Consider the following 16,618-nt stretch of genomic DNA (forward strand, 5'->3'; position numbering starts at 1 on the left):
CTCTTTATGATACTACTCCAGAGCGTAACAATGACACGCTTATTATCTCCGTATCGTAATCATAACGGGAAAAGGACGCTGCTTGGCGTAACGAACATGTGAAGACTGAACTAGAAACTACCAAATCGAAAACTACGGTCCAGTTTTTACAATCGGCTAGCAGCATTTGTGTTCAAACACTACTGTCTGCATTAGAATCTCCCGTATTATAATAGTTTATGAAGCCTTCCACCTGATGTTAAACATTGCTTCTCATTTATTAACAGCCACTCCCAGGTCCTCGGTTCGCGTCCGATACGAAGTTCCTTGGCACGTATATTCAATCCACATTTTCTCATAGAAGAAGAGGTCACACAACCGACATGTGGTACTTTTTTATTAGCTCTGTCATCGGAGAGTTCAAGCACTTTGATGATTTTTAAAAACAGTGTACATACGGTTGTTTTTTCAAAAAACGCTTGGTTTTCATTTTTAACTAAAAAACGAGTATAATTCTTCAATGGACCTCGGTGATCTGTTTACGGCAAACGACAGTTGGGTATATTAGGCGAATGAACTATGTCTTTGACTTTTGAAGTTCGCCGTTGTTTTCGCACAATGAGCCTTCCAAGTGTCAACTTGAAGATGTTTGCATAAATGAAGGCTTCATTGATCATTTATCAGGTTATCTTCACTTCAAGGTACTTTATCGGAAAAGAGAGACAAAGTGTTTCAGAGATATAAATTCACTGTCCACAGTTGAAAAATGAGGCAAATCTGTCCAGATGCCGGCGACTTAATATTTGAATAAAATTCACACTGCTTAAAACGTGACTGAAGAAGCCTCCCTTAAAAGGGTGCGAGCTATGGCAGCGTTCATTGCGTAAGGGGAGATCAAGCAGCGGGCACACGCTCCAGAAAATGCCACTTTTTAGTTTTTCCGGCTGCAAAAACACATACAGATTGCCAAGCCGTCAAAGCGAAGCTGCTTTAGGAAATTCGAGCTTTGGTGGTGAGGAATCAATGACTATTGGCGGTTTGAACCGACCGTTCATCAACTTGAAACGCTTGTATAAACTCTGTTTGCAGTATCAGCAAAAGGTGACAAAAGATTGAGATCGGTTTGTGTAATTAATGTTATAGAAATCAAACATCGTACTGGCAAGGTGTCTGATTGGGAGGAGAACTCCATTAATGCCAAAAACTGGGATTGAAAATTGCGGCTTTAAACAACCCATACGTCTTACTTTGTTGCCAAGAAATCCGACTCACGCACCATTTTCTGCGAATGTTATAATACCAGTACCAAGTTGAATGCTTTTAGCGTCAGTTTTATGAATTAAGAACATGTTTTGAATCACAGATCGCGTGAAAATGGCAAGAAATTATACACTTAAATGGCTATTGCTTGATGCCCGTAGTGTGTAATAAGTACACAACAAACATACAAGACTAATTCAGGGTTTAATTTATTTGTCAAACGCTTAACTAGCACATAAAAGTGGCACTCCCACTTAGTAAAATTTTTAATACACATTTTTAATGCCGACGGTCGATATTTGACGTGGCGACTGGGCGCGGATCGCGAGATATAGATAAAAACATGTCATTTCCCGAGCGTATTTTTCACATCCCGAAGTTTTACGATCGTTTCTGATTATGACCCGAAATCCCCCGAAGGTTTGTTGTTGTGCTCATTGACGATATTCTAGGGAGTCCATAATAAGTTCAAACGACGCAATTAATTTACCTCCCACTGCGAAGACTTTATATACAGCATTATTCCTTTTCTTCAGGTAAGTTTTTTAAAAACTTCTCCTTAGTTTTTGTCGTTTTCATTATTCTCAATCAGTTATATTACATTTTTAACCAATACCACATAGATATCAGTTTTTACGTGTAAAATATTAGCCGCCTCTGATGACTACATTTTGTCGTCTGCCAGTGCTGAGACAGCCTGTCGGCCGAATCTAAGTTCTGTTTCGTAAAAATGTTTCCAATTTGAATATGCAAGAAAATGTACAGTTCAGATTTATATCACTGATATCATGTCCTACCGCGTCAAGGTAGTTTTTGCCATATTGAGTTTCAAAATGTTAAAATCCTGTCAATGTCCATTGCCACTGTATTGTGTTGCATTGTCGACTCAAAACCGCTATCCGTGAAATGCGCTCTTAGCAAGGCAAAGATGTGTTATACTTAGGTGTGCCGACCGCGATTATCAAGGGTGTTTCCGTGACGAAATGATGGTTTTGTTTTTTTTCAAGTCAAATGTACTTTAAATATTTAGACAGTTTTCCTGTGGAAAGGGTTACTCTGTTTCCGACCAGAATTGAGTCATAGACCATCGATACATCGATTATCGATGGGTAAGAATGCCGATACGCAACCGATAGTTTTCCCAGCGGCTATACTAGTCACCTATGCGAATTCTGGTGAAATCAGCAATTTTTTTCCCCTTATTTTGCCGAGTCAGTAAGACTCGGCTTTCTCCCACGGGGCATGACCGATCACCGACGGGTGGTACTGTGGCGTTCAGCAGTGTCAGCGAAGACTTGTACTCCATAGCTTAGTTGACAATGGCCCCACTGCCAAACGTTCGATGATCGGAAGCTACTTTAGGTCGGCCGCCGGAATTCAAACTTTTACCTTTGGGGACATTTTTTTTTTCGATATCTCGCGACCCGCGCGCAGTCGCCACGTCAAATATCCACCGTTTGCATTAAAAATGTGTTTTAAAAATGTTACCAAGTGGGATTGCCACTTAAACATATTTGAATATCAGCAGCACTTTTCCTAATGTGAAACTTATAAGTACTGACAAACACGCCCACATTTATAATCTGCATTCTCTTCAATAAGCAAGCAGTCTCAGCTATAGTCGCTGCTATGTCGCTCATTGTAGCGTTGATTTTTGTGTGAAATCACACAGCCTGTACAGACAGCTACATGTAGTTCGATATTTCACTTTATTGCCATGCTAATTTATGTTTTTCTTTAATATGCTCAGAAAAGTGTAAGATTTACAGAATCTATTTGTGCCAAGATACACATTTTACCAAGAAAGTTTAATAAGAATGGTAACTCTGTATGTAACAATTGCTTCACTTAATGAAAGGATGTTTACCTACAAGTACACAGAGATGTATAACCTGAAAAAGGACCGGTGTCATATCAAAATTAATTGTTGGTGATGTACTTTATTGGAAAGCTCAGCCTATCATGATACCCTTATCAGAACGCAAATTCCATCATCTGATGTTGGAATAATTAAGTCCTCGGAAATTTGCTTTTTCACGCGCGGTATGTTTTATTTTGACAGTTGTTTTACTGTGCATATAATAGCCACAGGTCCCGGAGTACAAAGCAACCACATCTTTGCTCAGTATATTACCCTGAATGGGGCTTGCATTTTTTAAGACTTTCATGTATTTCAGTTGAAATCATCAATGACAAGTCATCGTTGATGACACAGTCCCCACTTGTTAATGGGTACTTTGATTACAGGTCCTCAGAAGAGATAGAGTCCTCTTCATTAGGTCTGTGATAAAAATACTTTTGAATAAATTCGCTTGATACATGTCTGGGCTGTAGTTCAGGACATGAAAAAATCGTAATAAAATGGCCACATGGTGGCCTTATTGCATCGTATCACAGAACAAATCTATGTGCATATGTATGTCAGACATCCGGCTCTGTGGGTTTGCTCAGAATTAGATATACGAATAATTAATGAGGTACAGTATGAAGCATCATAAGGTCTCCCATCATACCATATATGAAGGGTGTACCACTTGTGGTTACTTAGCTATGGACAAATATGTATATTTGAGGTCAAAGGTCATCGAGGTCATGTGACATTATGTCAAAATAATTGTATTGCTAAGTTATCGCTATATACCAAAAATCAGACCTCTAGCTCTATTGACTCGCTCAAAATTAGATATGCACATAATTAATGAGGTACAATATGTGGCGTCATAAGGTGTCCCATCATACCATATATGAAGAGTGTAGCACTTGTGATTACTGAGTTATGGACAAATATGTATATTTGAGGTCACCGGTCACCAAGGTCACATGACATTTTGTCAAAATAATTGTATTGCTAAGTTATCGCTATATACCAAAAATCAGACCTCTAGCTCTATTAGTTCGCTCAAAATTAGATATGTGCATAATTAATGTGGTACAATATATGGCGTCATAAGCTGTCCCATCATACCATATATGAAGGGTGTAGCACTTGTGGTTACTGAGTCATGGACAAATATGTATATTTGAGGTCAAAGGTCACCAAGGTCACGTGACATTTTGTCAAAAAAAAATTGTATTGCTAAGTTATCCCTATATACCAAAAATCAGACCTCTAGCTCTATTGGCTTGCTCAAAATTAGATATGTGCATGATTAATGAGGTACAATATGTGGCGTCATAAGCTGTCCCATCATACCATATATGAAGGGTGTAGTACTTGTGGTTACAGAGTTATGGACATATATATATATTTGAGGTCAAAGGTCACCAAGGTCACGTGACATTTTGTCAAAATATCTGAGATATCTGCGTGAATGGATGGACTCACCGATTGACTCATGGACGGACATGACCCAATCTATAAGCCCCCTGGACTTCATCTGTGGGGACTAAAAACTGTGTCACTGCATCCTTTTTGCAATATGAATACGATGAGAAACTAAATTTTTATTTTTCTTGGCCTTATACAAGGGAGTTTATGGACTGCCTTATACATGGGAGTCTATGGACTGCCTTATACATGGGAGTCTATGGACTTCCTTATACATGGGAGTCTATGGACTGCCTTATACATGGGAGTCTATGGACTGCCTTATACATGGGAGTCTATGGACTGCCTTATACATGGGAGTCTATGGAGGTGAAAACTAAAAAGTCCTCTAACACGGCCAAATTTGATCGCATTGTGAAACAAATCAACGTGCATCTGTATGGGGTAGGGTACTATCCTTGTGCAAAGTTTAAAAGAAATTGACCTGGGCATGTCTGAGATATCTGCGTGAACGGACGGACGGACGCACGCACGGACATGACCAAACCTATAAGTCCCCCCGGACGGTGTCCGTGGGGACTAAAAATCATTATATCAGTGAGGTCATTTACAGTAAACCTGTAACAGTATTTGTGAAAGGTAAAAAGTGTGAACAGCAAAAAGGGTCGTAATTATAGTTTTCATTGCTACAAAATGTTCAACCGTTTAAGTTAGTGACGTAATGTATCTATCTGCAGTGGAAACTGGTGATACCGCTTCTCTATACTCACTTCAAGGGTTATGGTACCTTTTACAAAAGTGGCAATACATAGTTTGGCTGCTGTAGTTGCTCAAAGAAATCGACGCCTTGCAGCAGGAAAACGACAACAGCTATTTAAGTTATGTAAGAAGACAACATCTCGCAGTACAAATCAGAGCTGAGGCACGCGCGTGTATGAAAAGCAAGTCAATGAAAAAGACTGTGAACCTAGGCCTGTGTTATCTCACCACTGACTTACCTGCTTTACATCTAGCAGTACCAAACTATGCAAATGTACTAGACTATGTATCAAACTCAATTCATTGATTAGACCAATTGCTATGTAGAGGTTGGGATGTGTATCCATTGGAGCATTTCTTCTACTACATCATCAAATTGAAAATCGTCAAGACATCAGCAAACATGATTTCGTTGCAGACGAACTGTGCCATATGCCGTCAACCGTGTTCTGCCATCCACCGCAATACAGTGATGTGTGATCTCAGTAGTCAGTTGACGACAGAGGAAGAATAATAATACAAGTAAGTCATAACATATGTGTAGATACTTTGTAATTGTCTAGTTAGTACAATATACAACTAGGATCTGTTGTTGTACTTTGTAAAAGTAGATGTTACGAACTATCAAATGTGATTTTTTCCTCTTTGTTTGCTGCAACAAGCCAAAAAATTACAAGATATAGCAAATTAATGCGTACATCCCGCGTACAAAAACATCATGTAGGCACAAGTAACTGGGTTTTGGTCACCAGAAATATATTTTTCAAATGTCTTGATGCACATCAGCTGTGTTTATTGGTTATGTATATGAAAAGGTTAAAATTTATTTTTGTTGATTTTAATCAAAGTGAGATCAGTTTATCACATCTTGCGGCATAGTATTTTTCTGCTGGCTGCAGCAAACAGAAAATATAATATGAGGCCAAATGTAATAAACTCATCTTCCTTTTATTAAAATCAAGAAAAATGAGCGTTTAGTTTTACATATAAATAACCATTGACAGGAAAGTGTACACTGTTGATGGGCATCAAGACGATTGAAATATGCATTTCTGTTGACCAGAATCCATTTACTCCTGCCTACACGATGTTATTACGCGTGAAATAGTACACATCTTTTTACCATATTTTGTCATTTTAGGTATGTTGCATTAAGAATGAAGAATAAATATCACATTTGATAGGTCGTAACATCTACTTTTACAAAATTAAGCAACAGATCCTGATTGTAAATTGTACTTACCAAGAAATTTTACAAAACAATCTATACGTATATTATGACTTACTTGTTTCATTCGTCTTCCTCTGTTGTCAATTCTGTACTAAGATTACACATCACTGTATTGTGGTGGTTGTCAGAAATCAGTTGACGGCACATAGAACTGTTCGTCTGCAACGAAATCATGTTGGCCAAAGTCTTGACAATTTTCAGTTTGACAATATAATAGAAGAAATGTTCCAATGGATTACACATCCCGACCTCTACATAGCAATTGGTCTAATTTATGAATGGAGTTTGATGCATAGTCTCGTGCATTTGCATAGTTTGATGCTGCTAGATTTAAAGTAGGTAAGCCAATGGTGGGATAACACAGGCCTAGGCTCACAGTCTTTTTCATCGACTTGTTTTTCATACACGCGCGTGCCGCAGCTCTGATTTGTACTGCGAGATGTTGTCTTCTTACATAACTTGAATGCTTTTGTCGTTTTCCTGCTGCAAAGCATCTGTAACTTTGAGCAACTACATCACCCAAAATGTGTAATTACACTGTTATGTCAGGTACCATAATCCTTGAAGCGAGTATAGAGACAGGGGATTCCTTGCACATAGTAGTGATGTATATCATTTATCGACAACAGAAGAATCAGTCCAATTTGGGGTTATAGATTCACATATTTAAAAATGTCATCTTTCCACACTCAGTCTGTTCAACAACACCATTGCCATTGAAGACGTCTTGCAGTGGAAGATAATCACGAGTTGCTGCTGATCATCAAGAACTCAACTGTGTCTTACATCCCGGGCTCACATCCTTTCTTGCAACACTTGGCTGTGAAACATGTTTTGCTTTCTTCTTTGGACTGTCTCCTCGTGATCACCAGCGTCAACTACAGATAGAATGTATGACAAGAAAAATGTCACTAACTTAAAAGGTTAAACATTCGTTTTAATGAAAACCATAGTTATGACCCTTTTGCTTATGACAGTATTTACTTTTCACAAAATAATAATTACAAGAATCTGTGACAGGTTTCCTGTACAAAGTCACAACAATAATTGATGATTTCAACTGCAAATACATGAAAAGCTTAAAAAATGTAAGCTCATTCAGTGTAATCACTGAGCAAAGATGTGGCCGCTAGGCACCCTGGGATATATGGCTACTATATGCAAAGTAAAACTGTCAAAATAAAACATACCTTTAAAGAAGCAAATCTCCGAAAATTTGCTTTCTTGTAGGGTCAACAATTTCAGTCATGATGGGCTGAGTTTTCCAATAAATAACAACACCACCAAATAATTTTGATGTGATATCGATTCAACGTCCGGCTCTACATCTCTGTGTACCTGTAGGTAAACATCCTTTTACTAAGAGAAGGAACTGCTACATACACAAATATTATTCAGGTCACAAAAATTTCTATAGATTCTGTAAGTCGTGAACATTTCTGAGTATATTAGAAAAACACATAAATTTGGATGACAATAATTGGCATAACGAACTACAGGCTGTATGATTTCACAAAAACAATTTCAACGGATTAACACTACAATTAGCAACCTTGCAGTAACTATAGCTGAGACTGCTGGCGTATTGAAGATAATTTAATTATAAATGTGGGCTTGTTTGTCAGTTAAGGGAATTCTTATGAACATGTGACATATTTGAATATCAGCAGAAATTCCTCAATGTGCTGGAGATTATACTTTATATGATGAGAAAATCCAACGTTACCATCATTTGCATGCATCAGTGTTTGCTGTGACTGCTGGCGGCATACATTCTTGGTGGTGTCGTTTGCCACGGCTCCACTGTCTAGACAAACATTCTGTTTGACTAGAGCGTTGAAAAATTACCTTTAAAATAAAAAATGCAAATTTTATCATAATGTAAACAATTCAAAGTCAGGTCACCTAAGGAACATGCATGCAAAAGCAATCAGATAAAGGAATTATGAGAAGAACATGATTTGGTATTTTGGACCATATACGACAAAAATTGCGGCCTCCAAAAAAACCTATATCAGATAACAATTTTCTGATGAACTCTGCCTTGCTGACAACAGAACTAAAATAAAAGTGATAAAATTTCACGAAGACGTTTTGAATATATTCACTTAAAATATTACACAGATAGAATACCATGTATTCAACAATACATACAGCGACCACAGTTGTAAATAAACTTTTGTACTACACTGAAATCAGACTGACAACATCTACGCGGTACTATACTTCTGTTTGTGGCAGACTTGTGAGTGTCGTCCTCACAGGCGTGATGTTTTCTTGGTAGTTTCTATAAGTGTAGTTTATGCTGCGTTCCGACGTTCTCTTCCGTAGCCTAATCACCAAGGTAAGAAACAGAATTATCCGGCCTGCAAAGAAAACTGCCCTTTCTGATCGAAAATAAACACGAATCCTACAGTCAGTTACCTCGTGCGATTCTGGCGTCAGACTGAGATTAACCACTTTTCTATGTGGGACACCGTCCATTATGATAATGAGTTGCGTAATTACAACGGTGGACGCCAGAATCGCCGATGTTGTCAAATCGCGGCAGATTTCTCCCAAAGTTTTCATTTCATCTTGACATGAGAGTGTTTTTTTTTTGGACAGTAGAGAGCCTTCCGCGTCGAACGAGGTAACTGACTGTAGGATTCGTGTTTATTTTCGATCAGAAAGGGCAGTTTTCTTTGCAGGCCGGATAATTCTATTTCTTACCTTGGTGGTTAGGCTACGGAAGAGAACGTCGGAACGTAGCATAAACTACACTTATAGAAACTACCCAGAAAACATCACGCCTGTGGTCGTCCTGCAGATCAGAAGAGATGGTGTCGTTGAGCCAGGCAGACATGTTACCGTTTATACACGACGTGCAGTACCCTGGATGTCGTAAAAATGCGAGAATTTCAGTCACGTGATGTTTTACGATACCTTGTGCTGGTCGTTTCACAGTTATGATATTTATAGTCCCCGTCCTCTCCTATGTTGATGAAGCACACCGTAAACGAGGAGGCCCGAAATTCTGATGCCATCTCAATTCTGCACACAAGATTTTACGACAGAAGACGTTTGAAAGCAGGTCCAAAGATAGCCGAGTCGTTGAAAACAGAAACGCAACCAGAGCAGTGCTGAGAAAAACAAACATGCAGTACCGTATTAACTATTATGCAAATAGCTTACTACTCTACCATATCTTCTATCTTTTCGAGAATGAAATTAGAATAAACCATGTCAACGGCTCTCTTGACTCACATTTTTAAAGTTTTTAGCGCTAGATAACGTATTACAAAGAGATGAACCTACCATGACTACATTAAAGGCACACCGACTTAAGACGTGGCCACTGAATAACCTATCTGAACGCCTCGGGGTGAACGCCCTGCGTGATTATTGACAAAAAACAAACATCCACGGATCTGCCGTGAAAGCTGAGCCAAAGCATTCAGTGCTGTCTCATTTTTGTGACATGAGAATTCCAAGATTTTGGTTACGATACAAGTAACAAAACATCTATACATGTAGTTTGATGACAATTCGTTGACATGACACGTTAAACTTCACAAAGTGAACACCCACAGTTAACTATTCGACGTCCCCTCTATTGAACGTATACTACGAACGTTCTCTTTATCACACCGTGACTCAGCGCATAAGAGATTGCACAAAATGCAAAAGAGTATGGTTCAATTACTGCCTTCAAATTTTACTCCAACAAAAATTCCGAGAAATTCCTCTATAAACCCTCGTGCAAATAAAAAAGTCTACTTACCCTGGACAACAGGAGATTTTGGTCAGACTATGTCTTGTAAAATGGTCAAGTCGAACCGTTTTGGTCACTCTCGAAACATAGCTTTGATATGACCATAGTATTACCGTCTTCGTGTACGTCCAGCACTTTTTGGCTGTCGACCAGCGGCCCGCTTCACCAACTGCTTCACAACACTTCCTCGTTTAAGTGTTAAAGTGGCCATACTCATACGATGTTGTAAAGATTAGTAAGACATACAGTCCGATGAGAAGAAGTAACATGCAATCAGGACAGCGACTGACCGTTGAGTGACAATTTTGAATTCAGCGAGGTTATCGTTTTTATCGGCTAATGTATACAAACGCGCGTCACGGTACTGTGGTGAAGAGTCACAAACACGCGACTCTCGTTTAAACTTTAGCAGCATTATCATTTCAGGACAACCGAATTTTATCCCCTTATTACGGAATTTGTAGTCAAGTGTGGCTTGTAGTTTGTTTCTAGGTCTTATTACCAATAATCTATGAAAATTATGGCACACTATTTAAAAAAGTTCGAGGCGAACGGTTATCTGTAGGAGTAAAGTATATAAGGCAACTCTTCCCTACACAATCACTTATCACTATCTCTTATCGCATTAAGAGATGGCAAACAATTTAATTAGGAGGAAAAAACCCCGAGTTGCTGACACATTTTAAAGTCACCGAGTCTTTGATTAGTTATAGTAAACCATCATGGCCGATAGCTGATCAGTTGATTAAACTTTATCTACAATGCATGCAATGCAGTTGTTTTTATAGTTTCAGTTGAAAGCTGACACAAATAGTGTTTTTACAGGGCCTGTGTTTAGTTTCAACTGAGAAACCTCTTCATCTCTTCAGCTGACACTGTAAAACCAGTCACATGATTGTAGTTCAAGTGTAGTCAACAGTTTGTCTCTTGGCCCCATGCTGGTTTACAGTAATCCATGAGTCGGTGACTTTGAAATGTGTCGTGATACCAAGTTCAGGTGCAGCCAACGAACAATGCCCGTTTAAAGGGGTCTTTACTATGACAACATATATTATGCATGGCAAGTAATGTGAACTGATTAATTTTTAGTCATAATGGTAATTAATTGCCTGTTCATAATTTGCCCTCCCACTGAAAATTTTTCGACTTACCCTCCCCCACTCAAACTTCATTTTTACCCACTCCCCATTTAGTTTCGCCTGTTTCCCCTCCCCACTGTCAATTTTTGAAGCTGCCTTGCCCTGTGGCGAAAAAACTTGCCGATTTTCCCTGCCCTGGAAAAAAACTCCCCTCAATATTTGTCATTCCATTTCCCTGCAGACATGAAGCTACTATTCTGAAATGAAAAACCTGTCGATTTTCCCCTGCCCTCTGAAAAAATTTCCCCTGAAAATTAATATTCCTACGCAGACACATACTGCAGTGGCCTTCTACCGGAAACACCATGGCTCAAATTCTCCTGTCCCCGTTTTTTAAAGTAGCTTCCCCTCTCTCCTCATTTTTCTCGAAGCCCTGTCCCCGGGACCATCAACCAATATCTGCCCTGCCCGACAAAAAAAACTAAAATTTCCTCCCCTGCCACCAAAAATATATCCCCTGCCCAAGCAAAATTAAAATTTCCCCTGCCCTCGAAAATTGCTCCCGGAATAGCTTTTTCAATGAATAGCTCCGTTGGCTGCACCCGCAAGTTTATCGATCGTTAGTTTGTACATCGAGTGTGTCCGCCTCATACACTTAGTTGTGCCACCGAAGTGAAATCCACTTTAAGCTTATTTCGGAATTTTTTTCGCGCGGTTATTTTTAATCAAACCGCAGTCACCTGTGGTCTATTCCTCTCTGCATCTATGCGCCCCATAGGCGTGGGGACACATTGCCTGAGAAGAAGTCTATGGGGCGCATAGACGCAGAGCGGAATAGACCACAGGTGACTGTGAGCAAATTTGAGTGACCGACCATATAATATCGAAAACTCTTTATTTATCGCAAGATGATATCTCTGCACTGCTAATCTCATCACCATAGAAACAGAACAAGCTAAAATGAAAGAAAAGGAAAGTCTTATGTAAGTCAACCAATGCAGGTCGTATATATCTTCTGTATCTTGTCTGCTCAGCCTTTGACGGGCCGCCGCCGTACGTAGTAAACACTTATGGTTCAGATATAAATTCCGCAGAGCATGAATACAAAATCCTTGCCAACATTTTCTGAGTATATGTTTGCCTTGTGTGAAATCAATCTCATAAAGCAAAAACTTGCTATCGTTTTGACACTTGTAGAAGTTCGTGCTTTGTCGTAATTTAATATTTTTGGAGTATATTTAAAGAAAGAAAGGCAGGATATGACAAATTTATTTACATTTGGTTTTGAAAATAACAGATCGGCGAACTTGTCCTCGTGAATCTGCACTCTGTATGAATGAACCGAAACTCGAATTTGGAAACCCCTGGATACAGAGTTACGTGTGGTTTGATACTGGTTCGAAAAGCAGCGTTTTAGGGTCTTGGATTGTCATTGTCGTTGCATGGTCAATGTGAACTGGACACTTCTCCGCTAGCGGCCGCGTCCTCACTTAATAAAACGTCCTTGGCAAAATCAGACTCTTCTCTACGTTCTTGATTGTTGTGATATGAGCAAAGGCCTGACTATTTTATATAGACCTTTACGCACGTTTACATTTTTTCTGGTTCGCTTGTGGCCCTTGCTAGCGTTTTCGACGGTACGCCGTCGTTGGTCCGAGTGCTGGTCGTCAGCCATGTTTGCCAATGCATCAGTACCGATTTTAATACTCCAATACGCACAGCATTGCGATGAAGCATAGTGAAGTACACATGCGCACTTTACTGCAAAGATTACACATTATCTCTGCATGTTTATCAACGATATCGTGGTCGGTAATCCGGGACCGTTGAGACCAAAGGAAAATAAACGACACGCTTCGTAGCTTATAGTTTGCACTTTAAGTAAATTTCAGGAATTTCCCGGTACAATGTGACCCTACATTATTTTGCCAAAAGCAAGTTAAAGCATCAGGGGTGAGAAATTTGAAATAAAATGAAATTTCTAAACTTGACCTTTGAACCTGAGTCGCTACGTTAATGTGAGATTAATGTTGTATTTTATTTCAACAACAGACTGCAAAGAACTATTGAATCATGGTGCAACTGAAAGAAAGGTTCAAGTCTAGCGGTGTTGAATAGCTTCAACTACAATATTTGTATAGAAGCTAATATTTCAAGCATAAACATATAAAAAAGCATAAATATGTATAGAGTCATTCAAGCCTTTGGGGGCCTTCACATAGTAGTGCAGTTTAAGCCAATTCTAGCGAAAGAATGGCACGTTAAGCAGAAAAGATGTTTGCCGAAAAATGTATATGTGCCAATGTGCTTGCTTCAGAGATGAATTGGTATTTTTTTAAAAGTAGAGCCACTGAAAACTGATGACAGAATATTTCATTATATATTTCAAAAACTTTATCATACTTTATCTATATTGCCTTTTCAGTTACTGTCTTTAAGCCCCTCCGTATTATCGGAAATGCATTTGTAGAGGAACGAGGAATTGTTTTTGGAAATCAACCATAACAGGAAGCAGCACTGCTTCAGTCGAAATTATTTCCAAACTTCATCGAAGTTAAAAAATATGCTATAAATCAATGTTGGCTACAAGCGTTCGCTCAAGATAGTGAAAATTGAAACTCATATTATTCTTGTCTACTTCAGTACTGTGGCCAACAACATACGCATTTACATCGGAAATGATACTTTTTTGTAATCATATTTTTAGTCGACAAATCTTGAAATCGAATAGGCCGTGGTACAAACAAATGTGCGGAAACGCATGTTATATTGTGTGTATCGCTGTGTGCGAGTTTATCCACCTGTAATTTTTTGTACAGATAAAACATTAGGTCGCCAGCGTTCGTTTTCCCGTGGAAGACCATAGAGGTTAGGAGTGCGACATGTCTTCCAAACTAGGCCCATTTGAATCGTCTAAGTGTACCATCATCGGTGATGTTTTTCTGCCTCTCCGATATTAATAACCGTATTTATTTTATATTTCTGATTCCAATCAACTGAAACGTGACTCATTTCTGCACCCTGCGGTGAAAAGTATACAGGATTGTGTAAATATGCAAGCGTAATTGAGTCGATTTTGTGTATGCTCAAGTGAGCTATTGGCTACAAAATAATACAATCTTAAAATGGCAATACGGTGCCGTCTTAGCCGTACTTCGGAGTTGACGCTCTCCTGTTTTGCTTTCAATTGAAAACATGCATTCACAACTATGTTCCTATTTCTCATTGTATCCTATTTTGCAGGCATTACAAAATGTCGTCAGAGTACGTTGTCTGAAAATTCTCAGGTACACGTCTATAATGTTGGATAGCAGGTGAAAGGCCTCTAGCTACCTGAGGTTTTATGTGTTATATCAACATTGATGCGATTTTACAGTGCTCCCTGCTCGACTGACCCAAATTATGCCTACCAATATCTAGTTTCACCCTCATACGAGATCTGTGGATCATTACAGCGGCACTTGTCATAATTGGTGCGAACGTAGTAAACAAAATTGCTTGATGACAGCAGCAAAATCGTGCTTGTAATCCAACAAGATCGAGTATATGTTATTAATACCAGCAATTCAGTTATGGCCCTTCAATCACGAATTTCAAACGAGGCTAGTAAAACTTTGCACTGTAGGGTGAAGATAAAGCGGCCGCGTTCTGTAGTTAATACCGAGGTAATCTCCTTGTTTAGTTGGACAACACAATTATCTGTCGATTTCTACGACGGAATCGTTGGGGAAATATTAACTTTCTTGTTTCTTGTTAATATCAATAATGAGAGAAAACCCATTGATTTTACGTCTTTATGTTCTCAGGCAATACGCACTGTTCTTTATTTGCTTTATCATTTAGAAACCTTTACAGGAAGACTAATTTGCTTTGCGCCATACGTAATTCATGAGTTGTATTTTAATCGACTTTGCCATCGACACGGAATCTTAACCCTTTCAGCGCTGCAATTTTTCCCATCAAAATTTGTGTGCAACATTTTATTAACTTTTATGATTTTTTCTGAAATTTTTTTGATAATTTTTGACCAAATGTATATTATATTTCATAGCTATACTTTTTTATCAAAATCAGCAAAAATGTCAAAAGAATTGACAGGGATATATTTTATAAAGGGGACAAAAATTGACTTAGTCGCTCAAAGGGTTAAAGTTCATGAAAACAGAAACGCACATATTAGTAGAAGTAAAAAGTCAAAGGTCTTCCTTGTGCCATTAAGAAGAAATATGACTTCATTTTTAGCGAAGCCAAAATGAATTTGATGTCTCACACTTTGCCGGATCAGACCTTTAGATTAGCGAATATTTGCATTGTTGCGGCAATGCAAAAAAATTACTCACCATATGATGTCATTCTGAAGTAATCCATTCTGTAAATAACACGACCACAGTCTAGTCCAATACCAGTCAAGCTGCAGCAGTGTTTAGAATGTAGATAACCAATTCGAATACTGCACTGGAGAATCATATCATGTTGCTATTCATTGCTGACCTACATTAGTTGCAAGTGCATACATGGAGATGGCGACAAAGAAGACCGAGACAAGTGTAAATAATATACGCATGAAGGAAGCCCTGAAGGAGAGGGACGAGTTACCTATACCCATCCATAACCTTGTGATAGAAAATGTGTTTGCAGATTCCTACAGACAAACAAAAGCTAGCGCTGCCAAGGAAGAGAAACTCCGTTTCAGCTTCAAGTCGACTTTCGCTGACAGCATCGGTATAGCTGGAATAAAGGTCGTTTTCGGAACGTCAGTCACCCTCTTGAGAAGGCAAGTATCTCTTTACTCTCAGAGTTCCACTTATAAGATCACGTACACATCCGAAACATTTTTGTGAGCTGTGTGAAACAATGTTAGTGTGCAATTAACATAATTTTCGAATTGCGCACGTTTCGCATAAAGCATTCCAACACTTCCTCTAGGGATGAAACTGTCTCAGTAACAAAGACTGCTTATTGCAGGAGTAGAACTCGACAACCTCGTTGCCGTTGAAAGACTCTTTAATTGATATTATATTATTTGGTCATGGGTTATTTAAACTTAAGGTACCTTATCGACAAAGCATGGCTTGTCACACATTATTTAAACAAATAAATAATAAAGCCCCTTGAGAGGGTATGATAACGGGAAAATGGACTGCTTTCTGGCCTCCGGGAAAAATAACTGATTAGGAATTACACCCTTTAGCACAAGAGGATACACCACTGAAAATAACAATGGTAATGTGTAGCAAAGCAAAATTGTTACATAATATTAATACAGAAACCTAACTTAATATCATATA

The 16,618-nt window shown here is 38.7% G+C and overlaps 1 long non-coding RNA gene across 2 annotated transcripts; it reads right to left on the reverse strand.

The window, feature by feature from the left end:
• Positions 1 to 2,929: 2,929 nt before the first annotated feature.
• Positions 2,930 to 10,597, reverse strand: LOC139136733 (uncharacterized). 2 transcript variants are annotated; one of them, XR_011553234.1, is made up of 6 exons: positions 10,261 to 10,597; positions 8,703 to 9,619; positions 8,224 to 8,345; positions 7,688 to 7,835; positions 4,119 to 7,375; positions 2,930 to 3,892 (listed from the first exon to the last, which is right to left on the reverse strand). It is a non-coding gene; the product is annotated as an uncharacterized lncRNA (long non-coding RNA). The 2 variants fall into 2 exon arrangements; XR_011553233.1 differs by having other exon boundaries at positions 2,930 to 7,375; positions 9,423 to 9,619; positions 10,261 to 10,588.
• Between the last annotated feature and the right edge of the window lie 6,021 nt (positions 10,598 to 16,618).

This window comes from Ptychodera flava, chromosome 7 (assembly GCF_041260155.1).
Source record: "Ptychodera flava strain L36383 chromosome 7, AS_Pfla_20210202, whole genome shotgun sequence".
NCBI classification, from domain to species: domain Eukaryota; kingdom Metazoa; phylum Hemichordata; class Enteropneusta; family Ptychoderidae; genus Ptychodera; species Ptychodera flava.